This window comes from Ceratotherium simum, chromosome 21 (genome assembly GCF_057802395.1).
Source record: "Ceratotherium simum simum isolate JZ-2026a chromosome 21, ASM5780239v1, whole genome shotgun sequence".
Classification (NCBI taxonomy): domain Eukaryota; kingdom Metazoa; phylum Chordata; class Mammalia; order Perissodactyla; family Rhinocerotidae; genus Ceratotherium; species Ceratotherium simum.
This window is the reverse complement of record NC_141920.1, coordinates 33932167-33960088: the sequence shown is the minus strand read 5'-3', so window position 1 is coordinate 33960088 and position 27922 is coordinate 33932167. Positions and strand designations below refer to the sequence as shown.

The window sequence follows — 27922 nt, the reverse complement described above, 5'->3', positions numbered from 1 at the left end:
AGGGGCTATGTGGGAAACTAGGCAGCCTCTCACTGCTCAGGAAGTTCCCTGTTTTCATCTAATGCTTTCAGCACTTCCCTGGTGTTCAAATGCCATAAAGCATCTCCTAGCATTAGATTCTTGTGGGAGGGACTCGAGTTCAGCGAGTAAAGGCAATCCAACAATAGGAACATACAAGGTCTGTACCAAACACTAACTGCGTTCACTCTCATCATCTAGCAGAGAGTGTACATTTTGGATTTTACTTACTGAACTATAAATACAATTGGATGTAGGTGAGAAGCAAAATAAGATAAGTAATAAAAGAGAGCAATTATTGGAATTATTTTATTCTGAATTAAGGTGAATTAAAAAGTAGATACATAACATGCATATACACAAATGCAATCTGTACCCAAGTCAGGAAATCTTATGTTTCAGCAAGAACTGTTTGGCTGGGATAAACGATCATGTGTACCATACCCTTTCATCTCTTCTACTTTTGATGACTTGCAACCTTTGGCATCTTACCCTCTGAGCAAAAGTAGGGGGAAAAAGAAACTAAGTTTCTGGTGAGAGGTCAAACCTTTTGGAGGGGTGGAAAAGAAGAGCCCCTGAGAGGCACTGGATTATCTGGTACCATCTCCCTCAGGGATGCTCTCTGTAACTCTTCTCTTCATCTACTCCCCCCTTTTCAGCCAGCTTCTAACATGCAAACTCACTGATAAGCAGAGGGGAAGCCAGCCAATTTTCTTTTTATCCAAGTCAGTGACTGTGAGCCACTCATCATTTACAGCAGTTCTCTTGAGACCTGAGAGCTGACCTCATGCTTGTAATCTGTTAGGATGTTCCTGACCTCATTTTGCTCTCCATTCCAGTATGGTTTCCCCAGTGATAACTAGCAATGGCTGAGATAACTCTTATTCCATCGCTGGTAAAGTCTCAGTTGTAAAGTGAATGGCTTTCCCTTCTCTAACCTATCTTCTCTCCCCAGTCCCCAAACTACTAGCTTCCATCTCTTAGTTAGGGGTCCCAACCAGGCACCGGTGTAAATGGCCCACTCAGAGGTCACTTACAGAAGGTGTTATGGGAACCAAAAGAAACAAGGACCCACCCTCTCTTTCTGTTCTGGTTCCAGGCAAGTACACAGTCTAGTGTGTGCCAAGAGTTCTCTAATGAGATGGGGCTTGGATTCCAGGCCAAACTCTGCCATTTATTTGCCGTGTAGCTGTGACCAGGTCACTTAACTTCTCTAGACTTTAGATTCTTAATCTTAAAAAACAGCAAATCAGAGTAGAAGACCTAGAAAGGACTGACCAGAGCCACAAGTATATATAATAAGAGCATCTACAGCTATCACAAACAACTACCTTCACAGTGAGTCAATTCCATTTCTTATCATGGACAGTGGGAAGCACCTCAATAGTCTCAAGCCTAAATTAGAATAAACAACTATGATTTACCAGAAAACTTCATGAAACCCTCAAAGCCCTCAGCCATGGACAACTGGAAAGACTGTTGGACTGCTGATATGAAATGCAATGGTTTATTGATTCTCTATGACCTTACTCACATTGTTAATCACTGAACCATGCTTCACTTGTGCTCGAGAGTTTGGCAAAGAATGGCAGGGCAAGGAAGGACGTTTTTTCCCTCTGTGCCCCAGGATTCTGAACCATCAGGTGTCTTTCCAGGCCCATTTGTCTCCTGGGAATGACTGTGCTCTCTGGTGTATGAAGCCCTGTTGTTTGGAGCATGTTAATAAAATTGGTCTTTCAGGAACCAATTACTGGACCCAACTGAAAAGGTCAGGATGAGCTAGGTTATGCTGCAGTAACAAAAACAAAGAAAGCTCAGTGGCCTAAAACATCAAAGGTTTAATTTATTTTTCATGCTACATAGCCATCATGGGTTAGCTGGGGGCTATGTTCAGCCCTGTCCTCACGCTGGGAACCAGGCTGACAAAAGAGCCTCTATTTGGAATACTACTGGTCACCATGACAAATGCAAAGAGAGAGTATGGTGAATTATGCGCTCACTCTTAAAGTTTTCCCTGAGAGGTAATGTGTAATCACTTCTGCTCACATCATTGGCTAAAACAAATCACATGACTATACCTAACATCAAGACCTGAAAGGAAAACAAGAAACATTTACAAATAGCACTAACAATGACCTCAGGGATTTTTTTTCTGTTTCATCATACTCAGAAGCCCTGATTTCATGGCAACAAACCTGCGTAGACAGTGCCCACGTATGTCCATGTTACTTAGCTAAAAAGACCCAAGCGATTTTCCATATCCTTACATATACCTCCACAGACCTCAGTAGACCTAAAGACCATGTCTCTGGCAAATGAGAAGAAAAAGCTAAGGGATCATGCTTGAGTTCCTAAAAAGGTACACCTAAATAGCTTGGGGAAAATGAAGCTGGCAAAGTCACTTTGACAAAGAGGGACAATCACAAATCTTGAAAAAAACTTTCTACTGCCTTTGAAAATCAAGTTCCTAGAAGCCTATGCTCAAAGATAGTGTCTTTCACCTATTAAAAATACACCAGACAGGGGCCGGCCCGGTGGCGCAAGCGGTTAAGTGCGCGCACTCCGCTGCGGCGGCCTGGGGTTCGCTGGTTCGGATCCCGGGCGCGCACCGACGCACTGCTTGGTGGGCCATGCTGTGGCGGCGTCCCATATAAAGTGGAGAAAGATGGGCACAGATGTTAGCACAGGGCCAAAGATGGGCACAGATGTTAGCACAGGGCCGTCTTCCTCAGCAAAAAAAGAGGAGGATTGGCGGATGTTAGCACAGGGCTGATCTCCTCACAAAAAAAAAAAAAAAAAAAAAAAAAAAAATACACCAGACACCCACTGGTCCTAATTTTATTAGTTAGCCATGTGTACATTTCGGGTTTTACTTACTAAACCATACATATAATTGGAACTAGGTGGGAAGGGATGTAGGTAAATAAATAAGACAAAAAAAAATATCTGGGAATTATTTTATTCTGAATCAAGGTGAATTAAAAAGTAAATACATATACACAAATGAAAAGCAGCTAACAAAACAAGACATTTGCAGCAGGAGTGTGTGTATGCGAGTTCCATTTGCTTCACACCATTGGTGCCACTTGACGTGCCATTTGGTGTGATGGTGTCAGTTACATTTTGGTCACTTTAGTTTCTACTTGCATTTCCCTGGTAGCTAAAGAAGGTCAGTAATCTTTTGTTGAATGAACTAAAGAACAGAGCAGGAGATTCCTGAAGGATGAAACGGCCAGCAAAGTCTTCTCATAGGTAGGGGATTTCATTTCAAATTTGAGACTCTCTGAGTTGCCTTCAGATTTCACTTCAGGACTGGGCAGTTCTTTCTGATACTTGTGCTGAAGCTTTTCCTAATCCAGAAAAAGGGGGAGAGCAGTGGAGAGTGTGTGACTGTCCCAAGTCCCACATACAGACTCCTAGGAATGGCCTGATCCCTGCCACCACCGTGAAAACATAGAAAAGCTTGATAAGAAGTAAAGCCAATGTCAGCAGCTGAAACAAGAGCTGATGGTGCCACTATCTTCCTTTTTTCCCCTCTCTCACCCCTGTCTGCCTCTCTACCCCATCACAGCTGGAGCAGGACAGCCTGGTCCAAACAGAGGACTAGAACTTATTTAAAAATCCTGGACTATGAAAAGATCATGATTTTCAAATGGGACCAGAATTTTGAAGTCAAAGGAACTTTCGTAAAACAATAACAAAGAATCTTGTTTTCAGAGTAGTGATTCCTCCTGGAAATGATAGAGTTGGGGAAAGTTCACTGACAAAATTGATAGTCAGTTTTTCTATGAGTAATAGGTATGGAATTTTAAAACAAAGACTGTGTTAAAGAGAAAACCACAGGCCCAAAATGGAATCACTTGTGCTAAAGCACATGATACCTAACCTAGATTTAATACCTAATTGCAGTTTTGACCTTCCTCAGAAATGTAATCTTAATCAACCAGTCTGGAATTTTCTAGTCTGTACTAATGAGGTAATATGTCACTTGGGCCCTCTCTACCCCTCAGAGGAAGAAGAGGCAATCTGCATGATAAAACCCTTGCTGTTCTCTGCCCACAAAGAGAAGACGTCCTGGCCCAAAATAATACCTTCTTTTCTTTTGCTAACTTCCTTGCCCCACCCTCCTTCCTATAAAAACTTTACATTTTGTATAACTTCTTGGAGTATCTCTCTGCTTGCCAGAAGAGATGCTGCCCAATCACTGAATAAAGCCAATCAGATCTTCAAATTTACTTGGTGAACTTTTGTTTTCAACAACTGAAATGTATGTGGATATTTTATTACCATGCATATTTGAGGCACAGCAAATTAACAGTGATTCAAAGAGCCAACCCTGATGGCCTAGTAGTTCAAGTTCAGCGTGCTCCGCTTTGGCAGCCCAGGTTCAGTTCTCAGTCGTAGAACCACACCACTCATTTGTCAGCAGCCATGCTGTGGCAGTGGCTCATGAAGAAGAACTAGAAGGACTTACAACTAGAATATACAACTATGTACTGGGGCTTTAGGGAGGTGGAAAAAAGTAATTAAATAAATGTTTCCTATTTATTAAAAAAAAAAAAGTGATTCAAAGAAAACTGGATATCATTTTTTTCATTTTTAAAAATTACATATTTTTTATTGAAATATAATTGATATATAACACTAAGTTTCAGGTATACAACATAATTTGATATATGTATATATGATAAAATCTGGATACCATTTTATAGATGTTCTAATGATTGTCTGTTAACTTCCATCATGAATGACTCTCAATATTTGCAGAATTTGGGCAACTTGAAGAAAGAATTACCTTGTTATGCAAAGGTAAAGAATTTTGTAATTTTGAGTGACAAGGTTAACACAAAAAAGAAGCCACATCTCTGTAAGCTTAATGTAGGGAAAAGTTACCTCTCTTCATTTTGAAACAAATACAAAGTTGTCATTCCTGTGAGTTCAGGCTTCGGGCTAACAGTTTAGAGTGTTCTTGCTGTCTCCAATAAGTTGGAACAAAACTGAAGCATTTCCAAAAGCCAAGGCTAGCTCATCTTGCAGGTAAATGCTAAAGAATTCTCCTAGATCTAACCAACTCACCTAAAACATTAATTATTCAAGGAAGAGGAGTTTGTATTATAGGGCTAATAAATGAGCAAGTATTTCCATTTTTTAAAAAAGTAATCTAATGTAAATATAGATAAAGATATAACTATGGCTATGGCTACAGATTTATTGCTGCTTCATTAAAACATAAGAAAAATGAAACATCAACTAAGAAATCTGTGTATTGAATGAAAGCACATTACATTTATGAAATCAGAAGCGTCTAATAACAATATATATTTAATGTAAAAGAACTACTACTAAATAAGACTTCAGTTAAATGGCCTTTTAATTAAAATTAAATAAATTTTTGAATGTTATAAAAAAAGTAATTTATAAACAAAAATTAGAATTTAGGTCAGATTTTTATATCATGTCCCCATCTATCCTTGCCTCTGGTTAAGTTCTGAAATATCTTACTTGCTTTTCATTTTCCAATGTTGCTTACTATACTAACAATGGTTGGTGGACCAGATGTCCTGTTATTTCATGATCCACAAATGTAAGGCAATAGACAAATATTAAGGTCAACCAAAACTGAAACAGGTAATAATGTTGAGAGAGGAAGGCAGAGAGTAGAAGAGAATAATGGGCCCTTGAGAAGGTCAGGCGCCTCTGCCCATATCCAGGAGCACCACGCAGAGGGCAGAGAAAGGCCAAGTGGTCCTTCAAACACTCTTTCAAGTGCCACTTTCTAGGTTGACCCACCCATCCAAAGGGCAAGGCACTGCTGAGCATTATCTGCTGAGATGCCCTCCTCAATGAGCCGTGTGTCAGGAAATATCATCAGGCAGTTTCTAAACTGGTCCATAATCACTATTCCCTTGAACTCTGAGGCCCAAGCAATCTACATCATTGAACAATGTTAAGCATCACCATAAGATACCGAACAAACAAACACAACAATGCCTTTTGAGACATCCTAACTCATTTTGGGTCAGTGAGTTAGTGGCCTCTGGAATTGGGACTATGGAGGCGAGGAATGGTGATGAATTCTCTTGGTTTTGGCCCCAATGCCCGCCCAAAGGATGTTTTAATATTTGGGAAAATTTAGCATCCAGAGATTCAGGTTGTAGAGAAGATTCTCACTAGAAGTAGAAGTAAGGGGCAGAGCAGGCGGCAAAGGCAGAGAAGAAATGGGATGAAATAGGGGTCTCAAATGAGCAGAGTGAGGGCACTTAGCAGAGTGATTGAGTCCAACCTTTCTTCACTATCCTGTAGAGTATGGAAAAAAAAAGAAGAGCAGGTGTTCTTGGTAAGAAGCAAGAGATTATAGGAACAACGAAACATACTTTCTTAATGATTGGCTCAGCACCTCATAATAAGGCAATGAGTGGTTACACTTAAGCTATTTTGAATTATTTTAAATGTGCTACAATACCAATGAATTTCTAGGGCTAACTGATATCCATAATGGAGAAATAAAGGGATAGAAGGGAGCAGAAAGCCAGGTCTGGCCACAGTTCTTTCTGAGATGGAAAAGCAGGTGCTAGAGAGGTTTTGTCCTGCATGTATATATGGGGATCCAGACAAGAGAGACTGGGAACAGCCACCTTGAGGAATGGAGGTTTCAGGTACAAGTGGATGAAGGGAACCTTGAGGGTACGGCTCAAGTGACATGCATTGTAATACTGTTCAGAGCATTTTCTAGGGACTCAAGTAAATATTTTGTGTTACTGGAGTTAATATTAAGCTTTATACACATTTGGAACTCCATCTTGGTCACTTACTAAAAAGATTACCTTGGGTAAGTCTCCTGGCCTTTCTAAGCCTCAATTTCATTATCTGTAAGTTGGAGTAATAGCAGGGCCAGCTCCATAAGGTTTCTCCAAGGATAATGTGTGATAATATGCTAAAGGTTTAGCATATGTGGTCCTCTGAATTATTCCTAATGCTTCACCTCTTTCTGTATCCACATGTTTTCCCATGTAACTTGGAAATTCTTCCCACATAAGGCAGAGTTTATTTCCCTGTACCACTGATGTTGGGCTTGGCCACGTGATTTATTTGACCAATGGAATGTGGGTAGAAGTTTCCACCATATGCCTTCAGAGGAATCCACTATGTAAGCTTCCAACCTCTGCCATGAGAAGAATACACCCCCAGGGGCTGCTACCTCTTTGGTCTGGGTCTCAGAATGAACACACATGAAGCACACCTGAGCCAAACCTGCAGAACTTTGAGTGCGTGAAAAAACGCTTATTGTTGAATGCCATTGAGTTTTGGGCTGGTTTGTTATGTAGCATTAGGTGATTGATACAACACAGTCCTGGGACACAGCCTGGGAATTTGCATTTCCAGGTTACACACAATAATAGACCTTGTGAATCACTGCAATATCCTCACTGTTCTAAAGCCACATCACTTTTAAAAGAATCACTTGAAATTTACCTTTGAAAGGTACACATTCACTGCCAGTTGACTTTGTGGGAAAATTATCCTTTCTTTTAAAGAGTTCTCGAATTTCCTCTCCTACGTTTTGCTCAAAGCTTATCCTACCCTTTTTTCTCCAGAGACCTCTTCAAAATAGACTTCCCTTTTTTCTTCTCACTTCGATTCCTTTGTATCCTTCAATACTAGCTTTACACCTGACTTTTTCACAAGCCTTACTTGACTACTCCAGCCCACACTGATCTCCCCTTTCTCTGCACACCTGTTGCTTCTGTCCTCAACGCTGTATGGTTTAGACTAACCCCGTAATGATTTCATGAGTTTCTTTCCTCCTCTGGGCTAAAGTGACAACCGCTCCAGGCAGGGGCTGTCTTTACTGCTCTGTATCTTCCACAATCTCTAACATAAAGAGAGATATACAGTCAAGGCTTTCATAACAAGTCAATAGATATTACTTTGTTGACTTCACAGATTTTTATTATTATTTCTTTAATTTTTTTTGTGAGGAAGATCAGCCCTGAGCTAACATCTGCCAATCCTCCTCTTTTTGCTGAGAAAGACTGGCCCTGGGCTAACACGTGTGCCTATCTTCCTCCACTTTATACGGGACGCTGCCACAGCATGGCCTGACGAGCAGTGCGTTAGTGCGCGCCCGGGATCCGAACCCGGGCTGCCAGCAGCAGAGTGTGCACACTTAACTGCTATGCCACGGGGCCGGCCCCTGATTTCACAGATTTTTAAAAGCTAGCTCTGATGAAACTGAATGTTTCATTTACAAGAGAAGTTAAGATTTATTTTTGAGACAATAGACATGAAATTGCATCTCAAAACAGCAGAACAGCACCTTTCCCCTTCCTTTTTTTAAGGTGTTCCAACCTCAAGTTTTGTGTTCTTCTCATTTGGGGGCAGAGTCTGAGTTTCACAGAAACATAGTAAATGTTTCCAAGTTGGAAAAAGGCTTCTGTTTCCAAAGTCTCACGTATCCCAAATAAATCTGCCCCACCCTCATTTTCTTTACCTTGAAAGATGCAGAGCTGCATGATCCTTAGTAGGGTTCAAACCTTTGGTTTCAGGGAGTAGTGGTATTTCATGCCTTTGCCAACAGCTTAAAACGCATGGAGATAACTAAGTTGAAAGTTGTTTATGAATGAGAATCAGCTGTACAACTTTTATCTCCTTTATAGTTATCTTCCTTTGAATCAGATGGACAACTATTCACGAAAAATGGCATTCAGTCACCATCTAATTTGCTAGCCATAATTTTTTAGATTCCTTGGGAATAAATATTGACCCACAGTGGAATTTTCCTCTAGTCTAATATTGTGGGAAATCTAAATGTTTTAAATCTATCATTTCTTATGTCTAGATTAAATTTACATAAATAACTTCTTAAGAACATGGAACTGTCAGGCAGTATCTCCTAAAGCTAAACATATGTGCCCACCCTACAACCCAGCACTTCTGAAACTCCTTGGTATATCCAACAGAAATGACTGCATATTTCCACCAAAAGACTTGTATAAGAATTCTCATTGAAATTCCAAACTGGCAACAATCCAATGTCTATCAACAGTAGAATGGATAAATTAATTGTAGTATATTCATACAACAAAATATTACACAACTATATAAAAAAAAATTCAACAGCAAGGATGAATCTCATAGACATAATTGTGAATGAAAGAAACCAGATCCAAAGGAATAAATTCTGTATTACTCCATTTGTATGAAGTTCCAGAATAGGTAAGATTGATCTATGAGAATAGAAGTTAGAATAGTGCTTCTTGGGGAGGGGGTGGGTATTGACTGGGAAAGGGTAGAAGGAAGACTTTTGGGCTGCTAGAAATGTTCTAGATCTTAATCTGGATGGTAGTTACATGGCTGTATATATTATAAAAATTCATCAAGCTACAGACTATAAAATAGATGCACTATATATATGATACCTCAATTTAAAAAAAAAAAGATAAAAAAGAAAATCTCACCTGGAATTAGGAAAAAAGTGGATATTCAAAATGCCAGTGTTCATAACTTACCGCATTTAATTTATTAAGCCTTTAGGTTTCAGCATAGCATGATATTAAGACAGATATAACTAGTCAATGAAGCGTTAAACTGGACATCATGAAACATGGTGTCTGGTAAATGTTTCAGTTACCTATACACTTAGTTCAGGAGTGTACAAAGATACATATCAACAAGGACAAGCCATTTGGTACACTGACTGGCTAAATATCCATCAGTGGTTATGTCCTATGACCACCTGTCTCCAGATTGACAAGATAGTGTTAATGCTGCAGCAAGGGAAACAGAAACAAAGGCAGATGCTGATGCTGCCTTAACAATGAGGGCCTATTCTCTCCCATGCACCTGAGAACACCAGTGAACTTAGTCATTCAGCAGCAGAAACCTCGTGGTTTCTCTCATCCTTGGCTCTTTGTCATGTGACCACATTATTTCCTTACGACGTGATCCTACCCTGTGTCTCTTGACAATGGAATCCTCCAAGCTCATAAACTGTGTCATCCTGATTGACCAACCAGAGGTCATCATTTCTCACCCTCCTCTTATCCCAAGCTGTTTGCTCTTATTGTTCGTTTAAAAAAAAAAAAAACAATGAAAGGGAAGGAAAGACAGTAATCCAAGTCCAGTAACAAGCAGCACAAAAGATTCATTTGTGAAGGGCAAAGATTAACAGGACTAATAGCTCTAGGGGTTTGGGGAAAGCCTGTCTGCTTCAGAGAACCAACAGGGAAAAGTTGAGTGCAGACAAATTGCTTGCTCCAAAGGGAATACAACGTGGGTGGGTATGGAAATAACTATGTTCTGAGAGCCTGTTTTACTTTCTGTGGTGTTTCACCAACATGAGATGCAAGGACAGCCAGAGCAGCAGAATAACACACCTGTGATAAAACCAGCTGTCTCCTTTCCTCCAGACACTGAAAGTTTAGCTTTTGGTTCAGAATTACATATGGTGAAGACTCAATTTACCAGACTTGTCAGTTATTAAGTCTTTATCAAATTGTTTTTCATGTTGTACCTTCATTTAAATGGGAAGAAAAAGAAAAACTTTCTTGAGAGGTTACACAGATATTTTCTTCAACCATAACTTGAGTTCTAGCATTTTATGAGAATTTGTTCTTCGAAAGGTGACCTAAAGGCATCATAAGAATCTCACTAAGGCTTTCTAGATAAATGCTTTGGAGAAACGCCTAATAGCTAGAGTTAGAACAAGACGCGTTTGCTGATATTTAATTTTAATATTTCCATTCACGCAGCCCTCTGAATAGTAAAGAGATGATTATTTTTACACTTTTGTTGTTGTGTTTAAAATACTAAATGATCAGAATTGCACGGAAATAAAAGTAAACAACACACGAACTAAGAATATGGTCATCTTTTCACTAGTTTGGGGGAGAAAAGCCTCCCAAAACTAAATCTTTTCATTATAGTCCTCCAGATAAACTATTTTCATAAATAAGCCTGGATATCCCTCCTGGCATAGTTAAGACAACACATTCTTCTAATCAAAGCAGAGGGACATGTTTTATCTTTGCTGATCTCACTTAGAATTACCATTTGGCTCTCTAGAAAAGTGCTTTTCAAACTGTGGTGTGAGATAGAATAACTGGAAGTGCTCACTAAATGTACAGACCCCTCAGGCCTCATCCCAATATTCTGAGTCAGCAGGTCCGGGGTGGGCCTTGGAAATTTTATTTCTGTGAAACATTCCAGGTAATTCTGATGTGGGAAGCTCACAGATTGCACTTTGAGACTCCATAACTCATCCCCACACTCCACTGGTTCTGAATTGCTAAGTCTTAGTCCCAACATCCTTGATTTTAACAGTTCCAAAGTTAAGACGGAAGTTTGAAAACCGCAAGACACAAACCTTGTCCCATTGTTTCTAACACTAAACTAAGGAATGCTCCAGTGCACAAACAGGAACATGCTCATCTAGAAGGCCACTCACATAAATCACCCACCATCCTGCTTCCTGACTGGAGTCAATGCAAACCCTACCCCAGGTCCCCTTTAGTAACTATCTGAGTACACACAGTAACTTAATTGCATAGGGATAGTGAAAGGGTTTGAGAACTATCAAGAAAAGCTAAGAACTCTTTTTTTTTCCCACTGCATTTTGCCCGAGGGTTAGCAACACCCCACGAATACCCACATGTTTAACAGAAGCAGCAAATGTTAGAGGGCACCATCATCTTATTTAGAACATTCCATCTTCCCAGCAAAGAATGGGTTTCAACAATACACCTTTGCTTTGTACCAAAGAAAGTTCAATTCTACACTAAGGGCTCTCAAGACAGGAATGTGAAACTATGGTCCAGGAAAAAACCCTGTATCAGTAAAAGCCTTATCAGGGTATCAATTAAACTGTATTGAACTAAATGCAGTGGTTTTGTTTTTCCTCCAGCTCTCCTACTTGTCCTCTGCAAACTGTTCCAACAGCCTTCTCCAGTGAAAGGATTTCAGAAACAGGAGCCGTCTGCAGGGGAGGAAGAGTGAAGTGTTGATATGCTGACCCATGGGGTACAAAAGCCCACTGACAGATGGGAAGAAAAAAAGGCAAGTGCCGAAAGGATTAAACACAAAAGGATTTTATAAGCAGTAAAGGCAATAATGAGTCCCTCTGGAAAGAGGCCACCACATATTAACAGGGGCCATTTGATCTGTTAGAGGGCACAGACAGACAATGAGAGGAGTAAACAAAATGCCCCAACACATTTGGGTAAATAGGGGAGACGATGGTCATATGAACAGCCAAGTGGGAGTGCTGCCAGCACGTCTGTTGGGCCTCTGGAGGTCGGATTTTGAAAGCCTATGAGGGTTATACCGATTTCAACATACGTTCTTATCCTTGGGATCTGGAAGGCAATTATAAAGTCATCTTTCATAAGCGGGCTATCCCACAAACATTACTCGGCTGCTATTACGCCTGACAGTTGGGCCAACTTCGGGTTCAAAAATAGCCCATTTGTCAGTTTCCTCTACTCCCTGCTATTGTGAAAGAAGCAGAATTACAAGGTATTGCTGGGACACCAGTTGAATCACTTTGAAATTGTGGCATTGGTTTGTCAGAAGAAAGAGGGGACTTCGGGCCCCAGGGTCCAGGAAAGGATAGTGGGTTGCACAAAAGGAAATGCCCACTTTGGGAAAGCTGTCTGCGGAATTCCCTAAAATGAGGTGCATGTTGGAGCTACACAAATACTTCAGAGATCTTTTAGATTCATAACCCCCCACTCTGTCTTGTTTTGCCACGTCTCACTCTCTCTTCTCTAACACTCTATAGAGTGATGAAAAACAAATAAACAAAATAGGAATCTGCACCATGCCCTCAGGAGAAGCACAATAGCCACTGACAAATGCTCATGGAGCCTTCACATGGCCTATTATGAGCATACCATGTGCCTTTACTGATGACTTACTCACCAGCTTCTGAATCACTCCACATAAAGAAAACTCAAACATACGTTTCTCCTTTTAGACTAAGAGAGCCCAGCCAGAAAATGCACACAAGTAACCAAACACAGACAAACAGTTGCCTTTCTAAGAGACAGCAACTCTACACTAAAACAGCATGCCAGCCTCATAGTAGCAGCAAATGCACGGGGCTTCAAATCTTTAACGGAACTCCTCAAAAGGTCTGTGTTTCCTTTCCTTATCTAGATATAGAGGAGTCTTGAAGTCAAGCCTTCACGCTGGAACATGCTCACCGCGCACCTCTGAAGACTCACTGGGTCACAATCAAGGCAGCAGGATGATGAAACAATCACATATCCATGATGGGAAAAATGCAGTGGAAAAAGGCATCATGCAAAAACATTTCAGTTATCATAGAGGCTCTTGATAAATGCACCTTATTGACACGTTGAGATTAGACAGATTCTATCTCATTCAGAGAAGGCACCAGCTTTCTCTTACCTAATTAAGTATGGAAATGGCTCCCTCTACCTTAAATATCTATTTGATTATATGTGTATGTATATATACATTTATAAGGTGTGAAAATTTATAAACACACGAAATATATTTTAATTATATACAATATAATATGTATATGTTTATACTAGTTTCAACCATATGAAACTGCCTTCTTTTGCAGATTAAAAAGTATTTTAGTTGAGCATCAGCAATTTCACATGGTTCAATCAACATGTAGCATGGTGGTCATTAAGCCAGTGCATTTCATCTCCAAACTCATCCTCTAAATGCTGGTTTGGATGCTGAGGTTGGGACTCTGCAGACCATGTTTCTGTGCTGCCACTTGCTCTCTGCTAGACTGGGCAGTAAGCGGCACTAGAGGGAGACTGCAAGATGGGAAGAGAGAGAAAGTCTTGCCTCTTCCTGTTGGCTTGCTATTCCAGTGAGCGTCCCCCGCCTTGCTTCTTCACCTAGCACTGGCTTTTGAGTCCAGCCTCCAATCCTATGGCTTTATATATTTATTTTTGCCCCACATGCTGAGAACTAGTCTCATTGCATCCCCTCAGATCTAGCTCTGTAGGGTCCCTTCTCTAAGCTTCTCATAACCCCAGCTCCTTCTCCTTTTTCCTGTAGCCTAAGAGGTAGTAGCTGCTTACAATATCTATTATTTCTTTAGCAAATTTCAGGATTCCAATATCTGTTTAACAAATTTATATATTAAATTTTCTCTTAAAATAATTGGCATGGTTTCTCCTTTCTTGATTGGATCTTGACTGATACAGTATGCATACATATTTAAAATGTCTATTTTATGTATATATGCTTATTTTATAGAGAGAGAAACATAGGAACACAGAGAAATAGAAAAGCTTAAAAATGACAATGATGCCATACACATTTTAATACATTCAGACAATACCGGCTATTGGAATTATGTGTTTCCTCAAGCCTAACCTCCCCCCAAGCCCACAGAAACTGCACCCAAGTGGCAAGAAAACCACATGTAGCCTTTATAATAACAGTTTAAAAATCATTAGTCTGTCAACCTGCCAAATCAGAAAGACTCTGATGACAAATACTGAAAAATGATGAGTCCATCTTTTGTCTATGGGTCATATGAAAAAGTGGATTTGATGCCTGATTCATTCTGATAGTTCACCCATATTTTTCAAAAGTCTTCCCAGTTTTGACACAAATAGCTTTCTAAGATGCCCACCCTGATTAACGGGGCTGTTATCTTCAACATTAAGCTCTGCTGGGTTGTCTGCCCCTCCCTTGGTCATGTGGGGAAGAGGGGTTGACTTGAACACAGTTGTCCACATCAGCTTTCACTCCTCATGACCATTACCAAGGGCCTCAAATTGCCACAATGCAGGAAGGCCTTTGGTGTGGTCAACCTTTCTGTTCCTAATTTTAACACATAGACCACTCAGTAAGAAATAGCTTTTAAAAAAGGCCTCAGAAAAGCACATGGTTTCCATCCAGCAGCTAACTGACCTCAGATCCACTTCAAAACAATATTTCATATTATACATATCACATTGGGTAGAAGGGCAATTTTCTAATCAAGATGTTTTGCTATTTCCTCAAAAGTTCACATGATTGGATTACACATTACAATAAGCACGGTGTTTTATATCATATACGCATTGACATGTACAAACGGACTTCCTTCAGTAACTAAGACTTACGCATACTGACAAGTATGCAAGCACACACTCTCAAACGCAACACATGCCATAGCCTCCCAAACATGCAAACCAATTTTAAAGTATTAAATAAGCTCCAGGGTTTTTTTAAATTAGCACATAAGAAATGTTCCAATGCCAAAATCATCTATTAATAATGGGAGTCATTTCCAGTGTATAAATATTTGGGCAAGCTGAGTATCCTACCATCCTCAACTCTGCAGTGAATGAAGTAGCTAAGCAGTCTGCCCATCTGGCACATCAGAGGCACATGTAGGACTAGATTCTATGCCCTAAGGACTTCTCAATGATATCCTTAGGAGATGCTTTCCACCCACCCTGGAAGGCACCTGAAGCTCCCACAGTTCTCATACAAAAAATAGTACGTGCATCTCTCTGCCTGAGGGTGCAATAAGGGATCAGACTTGGGAGTTAAATAACCCAACTTCTTTGCCCCTTGCTTGAGCAATTCAGAGGGTCCCCAACAGGAATGAACCCCGTTGCCCAGCCTAATAACCCACTCATGGACACACTGTTTATTGGATTTCCTGTCTTACTCCCCCACTCCCACAGCAATCTTCCTGGCATCACCTCCCAAATAAATATTTGGACCCAAATTCTTGTCTCAGAGTCTACTTTTGGGAAATGCAAACTAAGATAGCCACTTAACCTCCAAGCGCCGTCCCTGGCCCAAGCACTGCAGCATCACACGTTAACTGTCGGTTCTCCTCGGGCCAGGATACAGCAAAATCCCAAAGGTCTCCTCCTCTTTCCCGAGAGGATGGTTTCTTGAATCTGTCACTATCACCTCATATTTTATGTGAAGGAGATTAGGTTCCTAGTGTGTTCCTCGTCTGTAAATTCTGGGGATGTAATGTACAACATGGTGACTACAGTAACAATACTGTATTGTATATGTGAAAGTTGCTAACAGAGTAGATCTTAAAAGTTCTCATCACAAGTAAAAAAAATTGTAACTAGGTGAGGTGATGGCTGTTAACTAATCTTATTGTGGGAATCATTTTGCAATATATACATATATCATATCATTATGTTGTACACTTTAAACTTATACAATGTTATATGTAAATTATATCTCAATAAAACTGGAAGAAAAATTTAAAATTATTAAAAAAAACACATAGCTGTGACCAAAAAAAAAAGAAATAGATGATAGTAACCTGTGCAAGAACATTTGCTTCCTTACTGTACAGAGAATCAAATATAAGAACAGCAGCCCCAGCCCAAGGAAAATGCCCATGTGTCAGATGGAAACTTGATGTCATCTTTCTAATAAAATGAACAAAATACACACAAAAAATTATATGTGGTGTATATATACCACTTAAATAACTGCAAGCATTAACCAGACTTTGACCTACCTTCTTTATTTCCAAATTGTGGAATAAACCAATACAGGTAGAATTCAGATAGTGTCCATATGTTTACTATACTTTGTAACAAGTTTCATCAAACTACTATATAAGGAGTGACAGTAGGTACTTATAATCTCAATCTGAAACAGGCCAATGGCCTCTATCTTGTGCTGGTATCCAGATATATTTCCTAGAAGAGCCACCGACTTAAAGTGTCATTTTTTTTGTCACCTCCAAATATATCAAAGAGTGTCAGGGTCCTCCTGTTTCCTTGGCAGATGACAGTTAACATCTGCTTCACACGACTGATTTTAAACTTTATCTTCTGGGATCATTCTTATCTGTGTGGCCAAGCTGGTGCTGTGCTCTTAAGAAGGTGAATTTGACAATGTGCTGCCCAGCAGTGAGAAATGAAGCCAAGTCAATGGGATATGCTTGGGGAGGAATGTCTCAACCCTGAGAGCACAAGAAAAAATCCCAGTTGCCCAAATTTCACTCAAGGGTCAACATCAGAGAATCTCGGGGTGTCAGGGTGACCCTGTGATTCTGAGATTTTGAAAACTCTCCACGGGAAATTCTCCACACATCGTAACTTCCACGTACTGCAGAGAACTATAAGAAAGAGACCATTTAACTGCAACTGCAAGCTTGATTCTCATAGAAACCACTCACATGCCTTTAGATAAATCTTTGTCTCTATCCTTTAGATTCTTTATCTGTAAAATGGATATAATAGCACCCACCCTAGCTACCTCACAGAAAAAGAGCAAAAATCTTACACAACCTTGTTTTAAAAATTGAAAAAAAATGAAAAGAAAGAAATCATTGTTTGGGGTACAAGGATCCTGTGGTGCAGAAATGCCATATAGCTTAAATAAAACATTTTTAGAGGCCCTTTCCAGAAGAACAACCATTTAAGAAAAAAAGATAGGGAAGGAAGGGAAGGGGAAACACAAAACAGAATAATAATGATAATGTGAGTGTCTTTTATTTATGAGAAAGAGAAAAGACTGAATAGGAAGTTTTAAATTATTTTCCCAAAATTAGGAAATAATTGAATTTTTGAAAAATTCAGTGAAATAGAAATAGAACAATGGGCGTAATGCTCTAGTACACTTAGAAACATGAAAAGTACTGCAAACATTATCACACATCACACTATAAAACTGATACTGTTTGACATTTGTTGACGCTTCTATTAAATTATTCCTGGGAATACTGGAATATTTATAGGATAACAGCAATAGAATCAGAAATATCAATTGAGCACACTTATTTAATTCTAATTATGTCTTTATATGATTTCTAACGTTAATCAATTAAAGAGGTGACCATGGGGCACTTAGTGTAGTGCAAACTGATGCCTACAAATTTCTCAGGTGTAGTCATGGAACCCGTCTCAAAGTTGAGCCTCTCTACTAGTGCCCTGGACAAATCCTGGCCATAGGCTTTTTGAGTACAAGAGGCCTTAGTTTTGCAGTAAGTATCATTAGTCTGCTACTTGGCTTTTACTTGTTCTGCAAGCATTTGCCACTGTTTTAATTCCAGTGGTGCTAGGGTTAGGACCCCAGCCTCAACTCTCTGTCCAATCCCTTCAAGAACTGGAATTCCAAGCGTGAAACTCAGTCCTCACAGCTTGTTCGTCATCATGTGACACCAGGTCTTTCTGATGAGGATAGGCTTTCCGCTAGCCCCTACTGCTGGCCACAAAATAAGCTTCAGCGCTCTTCTCTCATGCTGACCCATGTCTCCCTCTGCCGCCCTCCTATCAAGCCACCTGCATGTCAATTGCTGCCTTGATTTCCTCTGTCACCTTCCTCATTGTTGCACATTTATCTGGAATATTGAGTCCAGTCATGTTCAGAAGAGGCCTCTCAGAAATAACTTTGACAAACACATCGGGCACCAAAATAACCACATTCCTATGAGGGGCATCAGCAACCCCTTTGTAGAGCCACTGACCTTTATGTTCCCAATCTAGACACAGCAAGATTGAAGCCAAACTTGTATTCTAGTGTCTTTAAACATTCAGTGACAGATTTCGTCCAGAGCATAGGAGCCAGGTTCCTAGGTGGGATTCGAGTAAATCTTTTAAGTATAACCATGGACATAGTTCTCATGTGAATGTCTTCTGATATATTTTCTCTTATTAAAAAAAAAAAAACACACACAGTTGAGAACCATGACACTAGCCAATTGGTAACCCTTGAGATTTAAAGCTGAGAAACAAACAAACAAAAAATTCATCTTCTCCCTCTAAAGCCTTCCTACCCAGACCTTCAAGATGTTGCTAAAGACCTGGAGCCAAAGCCCACTTACACGATCAAGCCCTATCCCAGCATCTCAATATCCATAAAGCTCCAGAGGCACCGCCTTGACTAAAAGTGCTTTCCCTTTCGGGTCTACCCAGACACTAAAATTTTGGGGTCAGCCTAGATCATCCAACCAGCCACCACATGTGTCAATTCTATGATTCCCTAAAACAATTCAATGAGTTATCAATAAGTATTTAAAAAACAACAAACTATTCTGTGGCCAAATCCAAATATTTTGGGGAAACTCAGGTTAAACAAAATTAAACCAGTTTACTTATTGCAAACTTTCAATACATTTTCAGATGATAATATCATTCTCCATCAGGGAATAAAATGAAACTCTTTTTTGAAGGGTAGTTCACAAGATTAGTCCTCCATGAAACATACTTTACGGGACTCCTTGTGAGCCAACAGTTCGTCTATTGATCTTTGGACCACTCCATTAGCACAGATATAGCTCTGAACAGAAACTAAATAAAATGGAATGGAATGACGTGGAGTGGAGTGGAATCAAATCAAATGGAGTGGAGTGGAATGCCTGAGAACACTGGTAGCTTGCCAAAAGAATACAACAGCTGTAATCTAATTTCAGCTTCTAGGCCAAATCATACAAAAAACTATATCTGTTCCCTGTCTTCACTGTCAAAGCAGGCTATATCCTACCTGACTAAGCAAATAAATGTTTGGTAAACAAATGCACTAATGTGGCACGATACCTAACAAATGCAATAATGTGTACTAGATATACAACAGGAAGATATTGTTAGAATCAAGGAAGCCTTCAGAGATCTGCTTCCATAGAAACAGGGGACCTATCCTTGCTTTGTCCCCGGTTTCTCCAGGTTTTTCTCAGTCTCCCCTCAGTGTTCAAATCCTGTGCCAATCCTCTCGGAAGCCTGACCATATTCTCCAAACCAGCCAATACTGTCTCTTCAGAGCCCTTGCTGTCCCAACTGGTCCTCTTCATCCTTGAAAACCTACTCTGGATCTAGCTGCATCCTCCAAGTTCAAGAGGGTTTTTTCAGCAGTTCCTTTTTGCCTGTAAAAAACAGTACCTTCCATATGCTTAGTTACTCAGAAGACAGCTAAAATGACATTGCTTTGGGACCTAAAGGATGGAAGAATGCTTATATTGAAATCCTTGGGTTCCTAATTGCAATCAATTCTGGTCACTGGGCTTCATTCCTTTCTGATTAACTCCTTCCCATCACATTCCACAATTCTAGTAAATAGAACTTTCCCTAGCCCCTACATCTGAGTCCCAGAGTTGACTGATGTCTCCTGTCTTTTACCAACCTCCAGCATTTCTAGGAAATATAGTTATACTCACATACTCCATCCAGTCCGTGTGGAGAGCAGACCTACTATATTTCTTTATTCTGGCCTCTGTCTACCTTCTGAGGCCTCAGACTTTGCCTCCAGCCAGAAGTCCTTGATTCTCACTGATCACCAATTTTCTTGGGCCCACTAGTGCTTCCAGGTGCTGGTGGAACCTCCCCAGACAGTCTCCTGAGGCTGCCACTCAGCTGGACCCAAGCCTTGGCCTACTGCACTTTCGATTAAGCCCTGCTTTCCCCACATCTGACTCCACTCTAGGCATATGTGCCACAAAGCAAGTAGGTTTTGAAAGACAATTAAACCCAGATTCTAGAAAACCCAGCTTATAGTCTATATGTGTACAATTTCTCAAGTGGTCAATTCTTCAAAGTCACAGACATACCTACCAACCAGCCAACAGATTCCAGCTCCAGAGAATTTGGTTTCACAACAAGAAAGGCTTTAGGGGAATGATTTATGTTCACAGGGCACGAGCACTCTCGTGTTCCTGAATTTCCAGAGTGAAATGTATGTCTTGGCTGCTTAGAAGTCTCCATGTCTCTAATTGTGCTCCTAGCTTGGAAGCTGTGGGGGTGCTTGGACCAGCAGAGAATTCCTGATGTGTGATGCTTCCATGAGAAGTGCTATTTCAATCGCGGAAGTCTAACACATCTGATGGGCAGACTGCCCACTGGGCCATCTTGTCTGCCAACACTCCCACATTTATTAAGGTTCTTTTGTGAGATAAAGAGGTTGGACACCTGGATCCTTCCAAAAGCAAAACAAAATTAAAGCTGCCATTACCTGTCTGCCCTGTGCAAAGCCATCTACCCTACTGTCCTTTTGGTTTTATTGGGGACAAGCAGATGTCTCCAAGAGAAATTCGGAAACCTGAGCAAAGAGAATTCATTTAAGATTCAAAAGAAGAACTTAATCCAAAAGCACAACCTACCTGCCAGACAGTGAATATAGGAGCTAGTAGACAGGGAACTGGAAACAAGTAGAGACTCATTACAAAGACCCTGCTGGGCCCCATCCCTCCACCACTCCTTCTCCTACCTGAAGCTGACTGGGTCCCAAGCTGCAGGCTAGTCCTGCTCCAGATTCTGGGGTCTTCATGTGAATTTAAGGTACTCTATAAACTCCTGGAATTAAATTTCAGGTAAAATTTGCTGGTTCAAGTTTAACAATTAATCTTCTGTTTTGTCCTTACAATCAAGCCATCATCTTGGGTCCCTGTCTTGAGGCCCATGCTTGATTTTCCTGTTTTGCTCATGACATAGAGACCTGAAGAAGTACTGCTACATCTCCTTGATGTGAGCAGATACTTTGCCTGCTTGAGCCCCATATAATGACCTCTTTGTCAACCAATCTCTGTACTCTGCTCACTTGATGAGATCCACCCTACATCTCTTGAGACTTCACTGAATTTAACCATAGAACAGACAATCAGTTATTGCCCCTTCTCTGGACATTCTGCTGGGCCTGGCTGATGATCCCGTCACCTACATCTGAGTCTGCTGCCAAAGGTCTCCCCAATTCCTGTCTCAATCTTCTCCCAGAATGCTTCTACTGTTTTCAACAACACTCTTAGTTCCCATCTTCCTGAGAGCTACAGTACTCCATTCTGCCTTGCATTCCAGTGAGTTGTTTACAAGGCTATCTTGTCCATTCTTTTTTTAAGATCCTTGAAGGAGGGAGCCAAATCTTCCTCTTCGTTACAGTTGCTACAATGTTTTAAAAGGTTTTTTTTTACATCGTAGATGCTTAATAAGAGTTTGTTGAACAAATGAATGAATGAAAACATGACTGACTATCAAAAAGAGGTATCCATCTGTGGCCTTTGATATGATCAAGTAAACTGTAAAATATGGAATAGATGCAGTACTATAGACACATGTCCAACAGAGTAGAGTCATCAACACTGGCTCAGGTAAACTAAGAAATGCAGGTCATCCACAATGGCCTAGAAGCTTAGCCAATTTTCTAAAGGATCATAGTTAGTTCAAACATACTCTGTAAAGAAAGAGAACAATGAGCACTAAATTGGAAAGAAGGAGATTTAAGTCTAAGAAGAGTAAATTTGAGAGTAAGACTGCTCTGATAGACTGCTCTGATAATGATTCCATTGTAACACTTGGCCACACCTTACATATGCGATTGGTCATCTATAACAGAGAGAGTAAAAATGGCTACCAGTGCCAGACTGTTCTAATTGATTTACATGGGATAACTCATCTTACCCTCAAAAACTTCCATATGAGGTTCGTCTTATTCTAAACCCAATTCAGAGCCTAGGAAGTTGACGCACAGCAACAACAACAAAAAGTGGTGTGGAGAATTACGGTTAAAGAGTAGAATATTAATGTTATAAACCTTGACCTTAAAAATGATATAATTCACAAGAATCTGGAGGAAAAAGGAGAGTGGAAACAGAGGAAGTATAGTATAATTTTTAAAATATTTCATGGTAGATGGGGATAGAGCTCAAACTGAAATATTAGTTTAAAATTTTTAAAAACTCAAACCCCTTAATATTTTTCATATTTGTTTTTCTGACTGAGAGGATTATTTTAGGAACTAATATCTGTTATTAAAAATGTTTTTCTAAGGGGGCCAGCCCAGTGGCGTAGTGGTCGAATTAGGCGCGTTCCACTTGAGTGGCCCAGGTTCGCGTGTTCGGATCCCGAGCATGGACCTACACCACTCATCAAGCCATGCTGTGGTGGCATCCCACATACAAAACAGAGGAAGATAGCTTAGGGCCGATCTTCCTCACCAAAAAAAAATTTCCTGAGGTTCAGTAACTCTTTCTGTTTCACCTTAATTACTATTTCTTATGATAGATTCAAGGAAACACTTTTAGTTCAAATAATATGTATTGTATTAACTAATCTCTCACTCACTCTCCTTTCCTCTTGAAGTCAAGTACAATCAGTATTTTCTTATTCTATATATTCTGTACTAGATGAGGTGAGGAATTCAAAAGAAATATAAGATAGACGCACTCTATAGACAAGGCCTATGTCTGGAGAAAAAGCCATGTCTTACATTTTATTGTCTAAGAAAGCAGCTGGAGGGTGGAAACAGCAGCTTTCAGAGTTCTACTTGGACTTCTTCCCTCCTTTGTGAAGGGTGTTTTGTATATGTACAAGTTCCCATACCCCTCTCAGGGAAGTTCAGGCTAGGCACTAAAAATCTGATTTTACACAGTAGCCCCCTTATCTGCAGTTTCAGTTTCCCCACCTACTCGAAGCCAACTGTGGTCCGAAAATATTAAATGGAAAAATCCAGAAATAAACAATTCATAAGTTTTAAATTGCACACCGTTCTGAGTAGTGTGATGAAATCTCATGCCATCTGTCCTGCCCAGGACGAAAATCATCCCTTTGTCCAGCGTACCCACACTGTGTACACTACCTGCCCATTAGCCACTTAGTAGCCATCTCAGTTATCAGATGGAATGTCACAGTATCGCAGTGCTTGTGTTTAAGTCACCCTTATTTTACTTAACAACGGCCCCAAAGCACAAAAGTAGTGATGCTGGCAATTTGGATATGCCAGAGAGAAGCCTTAAAGTGCTTCCTTTAAGTGAAAAGGTGAAAGTTTTTGACTTAATAAAAAATGAAAAAAAAAATCATAAGCTGGGTTTGCTAAGATCTAAGGTAAGAATGAATCTTCTATCTGTGAAATTGTGAAGAAGGAAAAAGAAATTCGTGGTAGTTTTGCTGTCGCACATCAAACTGCAAAAGTTATGACCACAGCATGTGATAAGTGTTTAGTTAGGATGGAAAAGGCATTACTTTTGTGGGTGGAAGACATGAACAGAAAATGTGTTCCAAGTGACATCAACATGTTGCACCAGAAAGCATTGAGCCTATACAAAGACTGCAGCAAGGGACCCCCCGAAACTAGTGACACCAAGCCATTTACTGCAAGTAAGGGATGGTTACACAGATTCAGGAATAGGTTTGGACTGAGAGAGAGACAGACCACATTCACATAATTTTTATTACAGTATATTGTTTTAATTGTTCAATTTTATTATTAGTTATTGTTGTCAATCTCTTACTGTGCCTAATTTATAATTTAAACTTTATCATAGGTATGTACGTATAGAAAACACATAATATATATAGGATTCAGTATTATCCATGGTTTCAGGTATCCACTGCGGGTCTTGGGACGTATCCCCCACAGATAAGGGGGGACTACTGTAATTGTATGCTTATATCTCTTTTGCTGCATTTGCACTAAACTGAAGGTGTCTTCAAATTAATAATTACCATATTTTCATATCCATTCAAATCCAATCATATTCTGAGAACAATACGTAAATGACTCTCAGTGTGGCTGGAAGAAACTAATTACACATCAGAGAGAACGAGCTTACTGTGTTCCTGGTAGGCAGGCGCTTGCCCTCATAGTTGAAGCTAAACCCAGTTTCAAGCTATTCCCTTCTCCCACCATCTCAAACTATGGCAGAGTCATTTTGCTGCAGAGTCTGCTCACCTGTTCCCTTCTTGCCCAGTTCACAAGGCAGTGTGTAAGGTTTCCTCATCTTGGACACACAGGTTTCACTTGAGGAGAAAGGGTTTTACCAGGTACCCTACTGTTTCAGAGAAATTTAAGGCATCAAGAACTGTGAAAAAGCGCCATTTCTAGGCTAAGATGAGGGGAGCAGGATGAAGACCAAGGTCTGCGACTTGATAAGAAATGGAAGAGTCACTGAGGATCAACACACACATACAACAGTCTCATTTGTAAGTTCGAGGCTCACGTCTTCCACCCTGCACAACACAGAAATGAAACAAGGCTTCCACCCTATGGCATGGAGGGTTATCACCCAGCCAACAGGCACATTTGGAAAGAGAATGGAGCACATTTACAGTGGAGTCCATGGGACATACACTCACCGATTTTCTAACCAGACTTAAAAACAGCCACAAATTATTGATAATGTAAAAAAAACCAAGACAAATCATCATTGGGTCCTTTCCTTCACCATCATCTGTTCTTCACAGGCCCTTGGATTATCATTTTCAATAAAAATTTGTTTCATCTCCACATATAGTAACAAAATATGGAAAATTTAGGTTGTACAAAAATCATTATAAGACCTGTGGTTTATTTTAGGAGTTTATATTATAATAACTCAGAATCTCTAATAAAAGATCATTCTTTGCATTATATTCCTCTCATTCATTCATGCAGGGAATTCAATTTGGATTTACGAAAATAACTCAAGCAGCAATTTACAAGATGGATCAGATTCAAAATATTAAACATGACGAAATCAGTTAAGATACTGCATCGAGTGAGAACCAGGGTATTGTCAATGGGTATGAACAAAGACTAGGAGGGCATAAAGGCTAAAATAATAGGAAATTATGTGTGTCTGGAGATGGGTTAAAGAAAACATTGGGATTTACTGCCCGGATACTCTCATATTGCTCTTATGTCTCTTATAAAAGGAACTGCCCAAATCCATAAAGTTCTCTGGATACTTTGGTCCCCAGCTAAACACCAATGGGTCATAGCAAAAAGCCTCCAATGCAACGCATCACAAACATTTTTCATCAGGACACACGTGAAAGATATGCAAGACAGCACTCTCCAGACAGCAACACTGGTAAGATGAGCTGGGAGAAGAGTAAAAGTTGCAGTCCAGTAGCTGGCCTCCAATTCCTTTCTTCCCTTTACCCTACATCACTAAACCTGGCGGGATGTTACAGCCCATTGAGTGTGTGTCTTCATGAATCAGACCGGGTGGATGGCATGTCAGGTTGGGACCATTATCATCAAGCCCAAAAACCACTTTGAGTTCCATATATATATGCGGGACAAAGGGAAGCTGCTGGACACTCTGTCAACAATTCTGTGCTACAATCTAAGGTGGACACACTGGACATTCAGATTTTAAACCACAGCATCAAAAGAACAATGAAGTACTCTACCAACCTCAGAGTGAGAAAAAGTTTTAGGTACATGGTCAAGAGCAGTCATAGAGACAAGTAGACACCTGACAAGGCGAAATCAATGATGATCTGTATGTGAAGCAAACCTGAGAATTTGGGTGGTCTTTAAGAATTCTTTGCTTTGGAAACAAAGCTGCTTATGCCTTGGTCTATATGGCTAGGGGAGGTCATGCAGCATGTTCCATACATGCAGTGTATGGAACTAGGGCTGAGAGTTAGACCTGAGCTCTGTTCTTGATTCTACTGTTCTGTTGACCTGTCAATTTAAACAAAGTTTGTGCCTCAGTTTACTAATCTGTTCCATGAAAGGATTGAGCTAGAACAGACATTCCCAAACTGCTCTGCCATGTCACTATGGAGGCTTATATGAAGTCCATCTAGGGCTGGACTGAACACAAGGAAGGAGACAGGGCATATGGGAGAAGAAAGTGAAGAGGAAAGGGAAGATGAGATGCTAGAACGTTATGATCCCATCCCTGCCTCAGCCAAGGCTGCTTTAATCATCTCACTTTTAAAATACTAGTCTTCCTTATAAAATTTCTTTTGAGAACTGTGTTCTGATTCTAAAACTCCATACAACCCATTGGGATTAATGATCATTCAGGCCTTTCAATTCAATTTTAACCACATAGAATATTTGATTTTATTTGGTTTTTAGTACTACAAAAAGTACTTCATGGAGGGGGGAGGAGTCAAGATGGCGGCGTAAGCAGACTCTGAACTCACCTCCTCCCGTGGACACAGCCAATTTACAACTACTCATGGAAAAATTACCCCTGAGACAGAACTGAAAACTGGATGAGAGGAACTCCTGCAACAATGGACAATCCTAACTGAGGTGGAAGAGGCAGAGACTCCCTTCCGGAGAGGAAAAACGCCGCCTTCACAAGCCGCCAGCTTCACGGCCGCCGGGAGCAGCTCACAGGTACGCACGGCCCTGGAGGCACGGGGTCCTGAGCCGGGGAGCGCCCCCGCTGTGGGCATTTTGTGGACCCAGCACAATCGAGACCAGCAGCATAATATCTGACTTTGCCTGCTACTAAAATATTGGGGAGCACCCCCAGAAAACCCGGTTCACAAAGAAACTAAAACTGGCTCTTAAAGGGCCTGCGCGCAAACTCACCCGTTTCAGGAAGCACCCTAAAATCACCAGAAAGAAAGGTGTACAGTGCTTTGGTGACAAGAGACTCACCTAATAGGCTCTGAGTGCATCTCGGTGAGGGGTGAGACCTCTCCAGGGACTGGGACATTGGCGGCGGCCATTGTTGTGGCCTGGTGTGGGCGTGCTGACACAGACGCCATTGGAGTTCTCCCTGAGGCCAGCTAGCCCAGAGTGTGCCCCACCCGCTAGAGCACCGATTTAATCCAGCTCAGCCAGGGCAGGCAGCCCACCCTAGAGACTGGCCCCACCCAACAACAAGCCCTCAGGCAACTTGTGGGCCTGCATAGATTGGTGACTGGATTCTCTGCAGCCTGGCAACTGAGCCGACTTGAGCAGGGCAGGGTGTGCACAAGGAGCGGGTGGAGAGTGTGGGGCGGTGGCAGAGTGTGTCGGGCTCCCGCCGTGGAGAGACTGGGTCCGCTTGGGGAGGTCGGGGCGCTCACACAGAACAGGACTGTGTTGACTGTGTGTGTGGACCTGTGGGCGGCAGGGCTTCTCAGCCGCAGAAGACTTGTACTTCTCAAAGACTCGCATAGGAGGTTTGCTCCACCTTCCAAAACCTGAAACAATTGGGTGCTCCTGTGCCTGAGGCCAGTCCCACCCAGCTGCAATCCTCAGAGAGCTGACAAGAGACCTAATAGGCTAAAGGCTTACAGCA

At 40.8% G+C, this 27922-nt stretch overlaps 1 long non-coding RNA gene across 1 annotated transcript in view; it reads right to left on the bottom strand.

Annotated features, from left to right (window-relative positions):
* LOC147914280 (uncharacterized) overlaps positions 1–27424 on the bottom strand; it is a 194310-nt gene extending 166886 nt beyond the window's left edge. The window contains exon 1 of the long non-coding RNA XR_015555521.1: positions 27295–27424. This is a non-coding gene — a long non-coding RNA (uncharacterized LOC147914280). The remainder of the gene's footprint in view (positions 1–27294) is intronic.
* Positions 27425–27922: the final 498 nt, after the last annotated feature.